The sequence below is a fragment of the Polypterus senegalus genome, chromosome 13, assembly GCF_016835505.1.
Source record: "Polypterus senegalus isolate Bchr_013 chromosome 13, ASM1683550v1, whole genome shotgun sequence".
In the NCBI taxonomy this organism is placed as follows: domain Eukaryota; kingdom Metazoa; phylum Chordata; class Cladistia; order Polypteriformes; family Polypteridae; genus Polypterus; species Polypterus senegalus.
The window spans coordinates 150,859,551-150,872,678 of NC_053166.1; the positions used below are offsets into that span (position 1 = coordinate 150,859,551).

Sequence of the window (13,128 nt, forward strand, 5' to 3'; positions counted from 1 at the left end):
ATAGCCACTGGGGTTAAACTTCATCCATCCATCCATTATCCAACCTGCTATATCCTAACTACAGGATCACGGGGGTCTGCTAGAGCCAATCCCAGCCAACACAGGGCGCAAGGCAGAAAACAAACATTCAGGGCGCCAGACAACGGAATATATATATATATATTGTGACGTGTCTTTGCATGGGCTATAGGGAAGGAAAAGTGATTGTGGAGTCTTGGGGAACGTTGTTTGTAAGGGCTTGGGGCACAGAGAGATGAGTGACAGGGATAGCCACTAATGGGGCGTGATAAAAGGGGTGGTGTGGCCCATGCAGAGACTCCATTATGAGGAGAACAGCATAAGGTATAAAGAAGGAAGTAACTACAGGATCAAAGGTGATTAGTCTGCTAGAGGTGTCCCCGTCCCAGACAACGGGCGGTTGTAGGGCACCGTTTATAGGCATTGAAAACAAACCCCGGGCAGGGCATTTGGAAGACCCACCGACAAGCGGCTCCTGAGTGTGTTTATTCGACGGGACGTCACAATATATATATATATATATATATATTTTTTTTTTTTTTTTATCTTATTTATTTTTTCATTCTATATAAAAAAAATACTGCTCGCTAGGGGTCGCCCTCTCGGATTTAACGAGTCAAAGTGACAGCTTTAAATTCATGTGTTTGCAGGAATATCACTGCCGTAAGTGAGTGAGTGTGAATACATAAATTAATAAGCAACAAGAAACATATTTCGTGTCAGATTTAGAGGGTCCCGTTTGAAAGAATATTCTTATTGAATACATAAGTAACAAAAAAAAAACAATTCCGGGACAGATTTATGTGCGCTCACATTTCATGCTCTTGTTCTTTATTTATTGTCGCATTTCGCAATACTTTTATTCATTTATTTTATATATATATATATATATATCTTCGCTTATTTATTTATTTTTGCATATTTCTTTATTTTAGCTGTTCCGAATTTTTGCCCTACATTTGAAAGCATGAAAATGCGCTAATATAAAAGAAATGTTTTAACACCATCAGTAACAATTCACGAGGTCCGCCACAAGGTGTCACTGTTTAGACGTGCCCCTCTGCATATTGAACAAAATGAACGTTCAAAAATCGCAACACGTCTGTAACAATAAAGACGTCCACCCATCCATCCATTTTCCAACCCGCTGAATCCGAACACAGGGTCACGGGAGTCTGCTGGAGCCAATCCCAGCCAACACAGGGCCAATTTAGAATCTCCAATGCACCTAACCTGTATGTCTTTGGAGTGTGGGAGGAAACCGAAGCGCCCCAAGATGTGTTCATGTGAATCGTTGAGGGTGAACGGTGGACGTGTGGGTATACTTTCTTGTATTTGTATACGTTAATGGTTCCTTTATAACTGTAAATAAGTCAACACCTACTCGGTGAAGCACGCTTCACAAATACGAAGTAAATTTAGCTGAATTCTCGGAGGTGGAAGAAGACACTGCAAGACCGGCGCAGCCATATGTTGCAGCTTCACATTAAGAAAATAATACCAAAAATAATGTTTAGTTTACAGGTAAACAAAACAAAAAGTATGACTATAAAGGAGTTTAGATCGATAGATGAAAGGCACTATATAGTAGATAAGGCATATGATTGGTAAGAAAGACACGATACGTTAAAAAGGCACTATATAATAGATAGATTGATAAGCATAATACTTTATTTGTTCCCAAAGGGAAAGTATTAAGTATTAAGTTTTAAACGAATTTATTTTCTTTAAACCTTGGCCTAAGCAAAGGTTTATGGATGTGGTGAGAGAGGACATGCAGGTGATGGGTGCAACAGAACAAAATGCAGAGGACAGAAAGATATGGAAGAAGATGATCCACTGTAGCAACCCCTAACATGAGCAGCCGGAGGAAGAAGAAGAAACCTAAACTTAACTTTAGAACAATCAACGCGAGAACAGACCGTTCAACAAAGCTCGCCGGTGCTATCCACTTAATTCATCCAAAATATCATCAAGTCGGGTTCTGAAAGTCGCTAAAGTCCTACTGTCTCCCACACTACTTGGTTATTCCTGTCTGTGGTTCACTGTGTAAAGAAAAACTTCGTAATGTTTGTGCGAAATTTCCCCTTCAGAAGTTTCCAGCTATGTCCCCGTGTTCTTGATGAGTTCATTTTCAATTCACAGCCTCGATCCGCTGGACTAATTCCCTTTGTAATCTTAAAAACTTCAATCGGGTCTCCTAATCTTCTTTTACTTAAACTCTAAAGGCTCAGCTCGTTTAATCTTTCCTCATAACTCATCCCTTGTAGCCCTTGAATCAGCCTTATCGCTATTTTTCTGGACTTTTTCTAGCACTGCCATGTCCTTTAGCAGCGCTATAGGAAATGTCCAGGGAAGTGCGACTGGGCTATTTTTATTTGGAAATAGAATTTGATCACATATGACTAAAATAATAAGTTTTCAGATTTTTCACTCGCGGACTGTCTGTAGAAATGCCCACATAAACTTCACTGCGCTGCCATCCGATGTCCCGAACGGCATTCTTGCAGCCGACCGCTTCCTCGCACTAATGTTAACACTGTACTTGTCAGTGCGGTCCCGCGTCACGTTTTGTGTCGCCGGACGTTGGGTCATTTTCACATCTCTAAGACAAAATGCTGTTACCAAAGGCGTCGTTAGGAGTTGCAGACGTCGGGGTCTATGCCACCTTTTTTTGATTTTCACGTTCAGCCTTTACTCCGATTAATCGGATAAGAAGTCGAAATGCGGGATTCCCCTTGAAGTTTCTCCGTCGTCACACCAATATATAAAATTGAACATCTTAGGGGTCCCTTGGCCTTTCGTGCAATTATCACGGGCTGAAACGAAGTGGGGAGACAAGGGGCTGGGCATAAGAAATCAGGGTTAAAGCCTCTGATGCCCCCTGTTGTCCCGACGCCACTGACATCCTGCAAATTTCTGTCGGGCTGATGCGAAGATTACACACTTCACCATGCAGTAGAGGGTCCCAATGAGGCAAACAGATATTACATGGGAGGGCAAGGGGGCTCCTAGAATATTCATCCAAGCCATATTACTCCTCCAGTGTCTGATCGCTGGCAGCCAGAATTTAACTGGGTGGGAAACTGAAACCATCCACTACTGGAGTGCCAGTCTGTCATCGCACACACCCGCAGTGTATGGGTTAATTTGAAATGGCTACTCGACTTAACCTAAACATTTCTGGTCTGAAGGAAGAAAATACAATATGAAGTTATGTATAGGACACGATATGTTTAACTTCAGCCCCTTTTGAAAGCCAACACAGGGAGCAAGGCAGGAAACAAATGCCACCCTGCTGTACATGCAGTGCCCTCAAAAAGTATTCAAACTGTCACTTTTTATACATTTCCTTCTGTTGCAGCCTTATGCTAAAATCATCCATCCATTCATTATCCAACCTGCTATATCCTAACTACAGGGTCACGGGGGTCTGCTGGAGCCAATACCAGCCAACACAGAGTGCAAGGCAGGAAACAAACCCCGGGCAGGGCGCCAGCCCACCGCAGGGTGCACACACTCACACACCAAGCACACACTAAGGACAATTTCGTATCGCCAATGCACCTAACCTGCATGTCTTTGTAATGTGGGAGGAAGCCCACGCAGACACGGGAAGAACATGCAAACTCCATGCAGGGAGGACCCAGGAAGTGAACCCAGGTCCCCTAACTGCGAGGCAGCAGCGCTACCACTGCGCCACCGTGCCGCCTATGCTAAAATCATTTAAATGTATTTCTTCCCTCATTAATCAACCTATACCCCTGAATGACAAAGCGAGAACAGAATTTTAGAAATGTTTCAAATTTGTTAAAAATAAATACTTGAAATATCCCATTGACACGTGTCTTCAGACCCTTTACTCAGTACTATGTTGAAGGTCCATTGGCAGCCATTCCTGCAGGCTGGAGTCTTTTTGGGTTTGACAAGCTTGGCACACCTGGAGTTGGGGATTTTATGCCATTCATCTCTGTAGATCCTCTCCAGCTCTGTCAGGCTGGATGGCGACCATAGTGAACAGCTATATTTTCAGGTCTCTTCAGAGATGTTCCATTAGGTTCAAGTCCAAGCTCTAGCTTGGTCAGTCAAAGACATTGCCAGTGTTGTCCCCTAAGCCTTTCCCTGTGTTGTTCTTGCATTGTGGCTTGTTGGATGATGAACCTTCGGCTCAGTCTGAGGTCCACAGAACCCTGGAGCAGGTTATCATTGAAGATATCTCCTTCCTTTGCACCATTTAGCATTCCTTCAACTGCCTAGTCTCCCAGTCCCTAATGCTGCTGCCACTATCATGCTTCACCACAGGAATGGGATTCTGGCCAGTGCTGGTGCTAATTTATTTTGCTTCCTAGGCCAAGCTTATTAGCAAACCAATCAACTGTTCAGTAGCTAACCCATGTGACTGGGTTTCCCTCCTCCTTATGTTCTACACCCTACATGAATGCCTAATTCACCTTAATAATGGTGCCAGCCCTGGCCCTGGTGATGAGATGTGCCTGGCATTCTCTGGACATGATGCCAATCTTGGTTCCTTCAAAGCAGAAAATCTTGTTTCTCACAGCCTTTAGGTGCCTTTTTGTAAACTCAATACAATATGAGCTTTTATGTGCCTTTTCCCAAGAAGAGGCTTCTGTCTGGCCACTCTGTCATAAAGCCCAGACAAACAGAGTGTTGCTGTTGCAGTGGTGGTTGTCCTTCTGGATGTTTCTCCAATCTTCATAAAGGTTTCTCTAAGTTCAGCCATAGTGTCCATTGAACTCGTCTTCAATGTTTGCTCAGTTTGCCCAGCCAGCCAGCTCTAGAAAGAGGTGTTGTTGTTCCAAACGTCTTCCATTTAGGACTGAAGGAGGCCACTGTGTTCTTGGGAACCTTCAGTGCTGCAGAATTTTTTTGTCGCCTTCCAAAGGTCTGCACCTCAACACAATTCTGTCTGTAAGCTGTGCAGGCAGTTCCTTTGACCTAATGGCTTGATGTATGCTCTGATATACACTGCCGACCGTGGCATTTTCTATAGACAGGTGGGCACCTTTTGAATCAGTCCAATGAACTGAACTGATCAGAGGTGGACTCCAAACAAGGCACAGACACATCTCAATGATGACCAATACAATGGACCTCAGCCATATGTCAAGTGTCATAGCAAAGCGTCTGAATACTTGTGTCAATGGCCACGTTTCAATTGCAGGTATGTGCAAAATAGATGCCACACGTCTTAAAAAGTTGACAAAACTGAAATGCGAATTGTCTGTGTTTTGCAAAATTTCAGTTTTTTATCTTTAGTAAATTTCTACGAATTTCTAAAATCCTGATTTCGCTTTGCCATTTTGGGATATTGAGTGTTGCTTAATGAGGGGAAAAAATCAATTGAAATGATTTAAGCACATGGCCAGATCTTAACAAAATGTGTGGAAAGGTAGACCAGTCGGAACATTTTCTGGATGCCCTGTACCTAGCAACTCACTTAGGCCAGATCCCTGAAATCTAGTGACACCCCAGACTCCCCCAATATTTACACTAATGTGGCTTTTTAGCTTTTTCGGAGCTTCAATGCTGATTCAAGAATGAATGAGGGGGACTTTAGCTTTTTATTTCTAATAAAAGGCAAGCAAAGAAATATCCCAGCATCATTGGATACAGGGTAGATGCCAGTCTGGATGGTGTGGCATGACATTCCAGGGTATTCTTACCCATCAATTCATCCCCCATAAACACTCTACATTGGATTATAATGGCTATATTGCGGGAGACATTCGGGGTTAACCATATTTACATAGAAGTCTGAATCCAGTTTAATACCCAAGAGGTTAAAACATGGCTAGAATTCATTAATATTATTTTAGAATAAGCATGCTGAGCCAGTGACTGACTCTCATTTTTTAATCCATTCATCCATCCATCCATCTTCTAACCCGCTGAATCCGAATACAGGGTCACGGGGGTCTGTTGGAGCCAATCCCAGCCAACACAGGGCACAAGGCAGGAACCAATCCAGGGCAGGGTGCCAACCCACCGCAGGTCATTTTTTAATTGTTTTATAATATATTAAGAAGTTTACATTTTCTTTTTTTTTTTTAAATCATGCCTCTCTTCTCTTTTCCTAGGGTGGGGTTGAATTTTGTTTTGTTTTTTTCCTTTCTCTTTTATATTCAGCTCAAAGTAAATGGTCGCATCTGTCAAGTTATTATTTGTTTGATTGAGTAGCATGCCATTGTATTGTTCTGGTTTTAAAAGAAAAGAGACAGACAACAAGGTGGATGTAGGCACCTCACAGTTAGCTCCCCAGTTAGGGTGCCATCTAAGTTGCACTTACTTGTGCTTGCACCACCTTCTTCTGGATATCTCAGATTTCACTATCTATCCAAAGACATGCTTTTGGGTGGACTGCACACTTTCATTTCATTTCATTTGTGATTCTTCTGTCAAAACCACACTGCAAAATATTAACAGCTTACACTGGATCCCCTGCTTGATTTGTACAGCACCTTGTATCAGTTTGTCTATCACTATCACTACATACCGTTTTGTCATTTAGATGTTGGCCATGTCAGATCCTTCCTGTTGTGCACCAGTGTACATTTCTTGTATCTGTCGTGTGTATTTATTCCTAACTAGCCATCCTCCGTGGCTCCGCCCTCGTAGTAGTGAAACAGAACAGCGTGGAGGGCCCCGCCCAGCTCTCCACTCCTGACATCACGCTTCCCCCTCCCCTTGGCCCTCAGCCTCTGTCTTGGATTAGTGTGAATATATCGCTCCTGCAAGCAAACTATGATTCTTAGCGCAATGAGATAAGTCATAAAATCAACCAGAATGTTCAAGCAAATTATAGAAAAAAAAAAAACTCAATCTACATCCGTTAAGTAGTTCTCTCATTCACTAGCTAAGTGGAGGTAAGAAACGCCCCCATGGCTGGTGCATGAGTGAGGAGGGTCCCGTCCCCCTCCCCTCGGTCCGCTATGTGTCTCTCGGATTCCCGCAAATAAATCGGTACCACAAGCAAACTCTGATACTTAGCATGATGAGAGAAGTCGCAATATCAACAGAATGTTCAAAGAAAAAAACCCGATCTAAATAAGTTAAGTAGTTCTCTCGTGAAAAGTGGACAGACAGACGTTGGATTTTATAGATTGTCAAGCTAAAGGGCTTGAATGAGAGCAATTCCGAATCATACCGGGATGTGGCAGAGTGCACTAATTCTTTTTCTCGCTTTTCTGCAGACCATTCACGGAAAAATTCCGCCTGGCCCTGTTGACGTCTCTTCCGGGTATGAACCTATGGATGAAGACCTTTCCGGTTCCGGCCCCTTTGATGTCATTTCCGGGCCTGAGCCTATGGTTGAAGACCCTTCCGATCCCGGCCTCTTTGACGTCACTTCCTATCCTGACCTTTAAAAGCCTCCACCTTTCCCCTATCCCCTCACTTCTGATTTGGACTTTGGTTTTTACACATCAGTGCTGTCATTCATTTGCAATTTGCAGCCAAGAAAACAATAAACGGGTGGCTGCCCCAAACCTTGCTATGGCTCTTGTTCGAGTTTGTGACAATATATATAAAGATGATGGCCTGTATGGCTTCTTGTAATTCACTGCTTCTCAAATTTAGTCTTGGGGCCCACTGTGGCTGCAGGTTTTGGTCCCAACCAACTTCTGCTTTTAATTTGACTCCTGTCTTAATTAAGCAAGCTGTTATTTCCTGGCTTGGTGTCAATCCAGAAATTACAGAACTGGATTTGCTAAATTTTATTGGAGTTTAGCCAGCATTTGTGCATGTTATATTGAGATAACATAGTGTTTTTTTTATCTTGGTTTTCAAGACTTTCATTCCGCTTTTTCCCCCTGTGTTGTGGTTATTTTAGCTGCTATTCACTAGTGACTAGACTAGTGGGTGTGACAGTGAAGGAGCTGCAGCCATTCAGCTTCTCTGTCACTTGCCCCGTCCGTGTCTGCTCCACACAACATTAATTGTCCTTATTGTCACAATAAAAACACATTTAAAGCTATAAAATACAAATAGTTCTAAACTTCTTATAAATGTAAATGTTGCACTACTACCTTTTTTTTCTTCTCTCAGAATGCAGAATAAGGGCAGAAAAAAAAGACCAACTAATTAAACAATGAAATCAATGAGAAGTAAAATGACTGACTGAGTGTGAAACAGGTTGGGGGAAAAAAAGTACGCAGCTGCAGTGGACCCTTGGACTGAATTTGTGGACCACTTTATATTCGATAGACAGCTGGTTTGACTTTGTGTTGTTCATAGAGTCCCGAATGAGGCACATTATCTGCATTGTGAGGGTGGGTCAGTTACAGCACTGCGGCCATGTGGCGCGTTTCCCCCGATGGTGATCCAGCTCGCATGATTCTCATTGTTGGGGACCCGACTGGCTGGACCAAGCCAAAGAGTTGCCCACATAACACCTGGCTGCAGCAGATAGATGGTCATTTCCAGAGCGTGGGACTGGAACGCGTGTCTGTCTGAGGGGTTGCCAACCGGGTTCCCAAGCTGTTTTGTCGTGTGGTGGGTGTGGCAGCGTTCTATACCAGTGCATGCTCTCCAACTTGACTTTATATTTGATACTCTCATTTTGAATGCCCTGTAAACACCTTGTGATGGCACATGCTGTTAAATGGTGCCATATAATATAAAGATTGATGTCATTGTTCTCCCACTGAGTATGTGCTTGGAATTCCAACCCAGCTTGCTTCTTGGGTTTCTGCTTATTTCTGCTGGGAAAGTCTCAAGATAAGCTGCTCTCCTATTCTTCCTTTATCTAAAATTACACTCCTACATTTGTGTGAAATGAAGACCTCAATTAAATCTCATCCTGTAATTTTGCTATATGTTTACGAAGCATATTTGTCTTGTATGGTGTGTTTATCTATCTCCATATCTGTAAAGTACAATCTCCATGAACAGCCTACAGACTATAGTGCTTGAAAATACAGTGTTTTGGATTTGTCCCTACGTTCATCTGAGGTGATGAGACTACCTATTAGAACCTGGAGTGACTCAGGGCGGCAGCAGGTGTCAAGACATACTAAGGTGTGATTCACTGACTAAGAAACGACACCGCACAGATTGAGATGGTGGTGTGATGAGCAGCAACGCATGCTTACCTTTCAAACAAAGCATCTGTATCCAATTCCTGACAATTTTCTTTTTTTTTTTTTTTATTAATTTTATTACAATCCATACAAAGCAATCAAGTTTTTACAAAAAGAAGAATTATGTTAAGGACAGATCGATTCCCACCCCTGAGAGAGAGAGCGAGCCAAACAGCATTAAATTTAAGGCTTGTGAACATACCTAAATTAATAAATTCTCTGTGCTTTATGAACTTATTTTAAAATATTACTGATTAGATCCTGCCATGTTTTGAAAAAAGTCTGTACGGGTCCTCTAACTGAGTATTTGATTTTTTCCAATTTCAAATAATATAACACATCGGTTTCCCACTGACTTAAAAGAGGAGAGTTTGGGTTCTTCCAGTTTATCAGAATGAGTCTGTGTGCCAAAAGTGTGGTGAATGCAATCACAATTTGTTTGTGTTTCTCCACTTTAAGCCCCTCTGGAAGACCCCCAAACACAGCTGTTAATGGGTTAGGAGGGATTGTGAGTCCAAGGCTGTCTGAGAGGTAATTAAAAATTTTGGTCCAGAATGATGTTAATTTTGTGCAGGCCCAGAACATGTGACCCAGTGAGGCTGGGGCTTGGTTGCAAAGGTTGGATCATGCCCTGGAAACATTTTGGAGAGTTTTAGTCGAGACAGATGTGGTTTTATAAATCATTTAACTTCCCTCTTACAGTTTATTCTTTCATGATGCATTTCTCTCAATATTTTTTTCATGACACCAAGCCATATTTTCTCGGGAGTAATTTATTGTGATTTGACATTACATGCACTAGAAGGGGGGAGAAAATACAAGAATATTGTATACGATGAAGCTTTCTACTATTAACAGCAGTTATGTACTAATTGCTACATGTTTACAGGTAATAAAAGGTGGGAATATTGTGATAGATGGCTGGGGGAGGGAGCGTATCCAGAGCATTACCTCCCCTGGACCACTAGATTGCAGCGCAGCAGGGCTTCATGGGAGCTGGAGTTTGGTGAAGCCCTGTTGGGTTCCGTGGGCACCACCAGGGGGTGCCCCAGCTGCTGCTGAGCCCGAGGGCAGCTCTTCTGCCACACCCAGAAGTGCTACCGGAAATGCGTCAAAGAGCACCCGGAGCACTTAAAAAAGGAGCCAGCAGCCACTACTCCGGAAGCCAGAGTTAGGTGGGAGTAGACGAAGCTTGCCAGGAGGAGTGGAGGAGAAAAGAAAGAAGAAGAGTGCTGTGTGCTGAGCTGTACTTGAACTGTGTTATACTTGTGGGAAACTGGGAAAGGTGTTTCACACGAGGGGAAAAAGAAAAAATAAACGTGTGTCCTTGCACTCGTGCCCGTTACGTCTGTCTGTGTCGGGTAGGGTGGCTGGTATGCCCCCTGGTGGTTCACAATACAGTATACAAATGACTACTTTTTATCTTTACACTTTCTCACGGGGTAAACAGTAGGTAACTAAACTAGTTTATTCTATTAGGCTCCCTCATTTACCACTGTACTATGTGGCTTTCTGCCCACATCCCAGAGACGCATGTGCCAGCTTTAGCCCACCCGTGTGTGGGTGTCATCTTGTATCTCTGTCTCCCAATACTATTTGCATGTGCATCCTCCCATACTCTAAAAGGTTAATTGTTACAGCTAAGCTCATAGTGACCTATGGAAGATTATTTGTGCCAAGAATAAATGCAATCCAACATGTTAACTACATTGCAAAGCAATATATACACACGTGGTGCATTTAATTTTGATATGGTTATATTATGTCATAATTAAAAACATATCAACCAATTGATCGATTGCTTTTCACTACAGCACACAATTTTCATATCAGTTTCAAATTCAGAAGAAAAGCGCATTGCATCTTAATGCATATCCATGCATTGTGTGTCATAACCAAAAGCAAAGCAAAATATTGTTTTTCACATAGTGGCTGTTCTGAGTGTATTGCATTTCGATTCAACATCATTTAGATGTAAACAAATAACTGATCAGCGTCAAAAGGTGGGACAAGTGGTGAAACGCAATTGGAAAATAGTAAAAACTTCATTTTACTATTTTTTTGGCATAAAATGTATAGTGCTATGTGTTTTTTATTCTACTGTCTCATATTGTGTTCATAAGAATTACAAACATTTTGAAACCACTTTTCTTTTTTTATGGGGCGTCCTAACTTTCACTGGTATGAAAAAACACCCACAACCCCGCCTTGAAAAAGCCTAATTTTTAGGCCATTTTAGACAATAATTTATGCAGGAAATTACACCCTTATGATAAAGACTAAACCTTCAACAAAAATGATCAAAAGGACTTAATATTGTGCATTTCACATCAACTGACCCCAGGGTTTTAACCCGTAATGGAATATGAAGAATCAGAGTTACTCTTTCCATAAAACTTTGAAAATATGGGGATTTTGAGGTAGCTGATCAAAAATATTTCATATTTCAGACATAAGCATGTGGGGTTTTAGACTATTTCAAGGTCAGTAATTACAAAATATGATGTTATTGAATTTTGATCGTTTACTATGGATCTACTCTCTACGGACCTCTGCCAGAAGGTTAGAAACAAATTCCTGAAGTGGGTCGGTACTCACCAGTAACTACCGGCACCTCTTCAATAGATGATCACTGTATCGTGATGATCTATGCTTCACCACACCATAATCTCTTCTTAAAGTGCCAGTGAGTACCAACACCCCTTCAGGAATTTCACCAGAGACCCAGGACCCTCTTCAATCGACTGTCATGTTATTGTGATGATCAAAGTCTCACTGTACCTGCACATGTTCTTAGTGTACCAGTAAGTGAAGCCTCATGGAAGACAATTTTAATTGAATGTCACTGTATAGCTATAAACAGAGTAATACCAGGAATTTGGTCCCACTTCAAACTCCAGTGAAAAATGACACATTTCTATTGCAAATGAGAACATTTAGACTTTAAACATTTAAATTGAAGCACTATACAAATGTAATTAATAAATCATTTTATTATTATTTATAAAGAATTCACATGTGACTTTGCAAGTTTGCTGTTTGTATAGGCTCCACTGCAGCTGCCTCTGAAGTTGCTCATTTGCATGATGGAATGCCAGTACATTTTTAATATTTCAAATACCTGATGCAACTATTGTTTTCTATATTATGCACTTCTACCACATGAAGTGAATCATTACATTGGTTATGAACACCCTGAATTAGGACGGCTTACGCTAATTTTGACTTTATGTACTGTCAACTTTTTTGCATTTGAATTTTCACTTGGGGTTAAAAAAGTACATCTAATCTAATTCTTTGACAGTACAATCGGTTGTAGAAGTACTGTATGGACTACTGTCTTCCATACCAACTATTTTTAAATTTCTTCACATAATATTCAATTTGCTTTATGATTTTATTGCTATCGAAATCATTCGTTTATTTTCCATAATTATTTTCACAAAAACGTCCACATGTGTTATACATCCGTGTTTATTGTAAACGCGTTTAATTTCCCAGGGCACAGGACAAGTGGAACGTAGGTTTATTTCTATAACGCAAACCAAAAACATACAAAATTGTTTAAACATACGCGTATTGGATGGATGGTATTCAATCAGTGCCGGCACGCCTCTCAACCGACTCTACACGACAGCCGCTGGCCTGTGGGCTCCGGGCGACTCGCACAAGTCTGGCAACCCCGTGCCGTTCTAAAATGGTGCGCTGCGGCCCAGCGACGGAATGTCTCGCGCGAGCTGCGATTGCTGTTTTCGCAGTGCCTGCCAACTTGTCAGCTGATGGAACCTGATCACTTCATAGTGGCGAATGAAGACAAATGCACACCGACGCGCGCGCTCCCTCCCTCCTTCCTTCCTTCCCTCCCCTCCCCGTACGCTAAGGCTGCAGCTAAATCCATTCACAGTTTCGCCCTGCACGAGGGGAATGCCCGCAGCGCCCCCGCCCTCCTACCGACTCCCGGTTTGATAGACTGCGGGTGCCGAGCACTGGGATTTATGCGCTGATAAGCGCG

At 42.1% G+C, this 13,128-nt stretch overlaps 1 protein-coding gene across 1 annotated transcript in view; it reads right to left on the bottom strand.

Annotated features, from left to right (window-relative positions):
• The window catches only part of c13h16orf89 (chromosome 13 C16orf89 homolog), an 83,650-nt gene extending 70,848 nt beyond the window's left edge, over positions 1–12,802 (bottom strand). Inside the window, exon 1 of the mRNA XM_039773905.1 lies at positions 12,691–12,802. The gene's annotated coding sequence lies outside the window, so the exon portion shown is untranslated. The remainder of the gene's footprint in view (positions 1–12,690) is intronic.
• Positions 12,803–13,128: the final 326 nt, after the last annotated feature.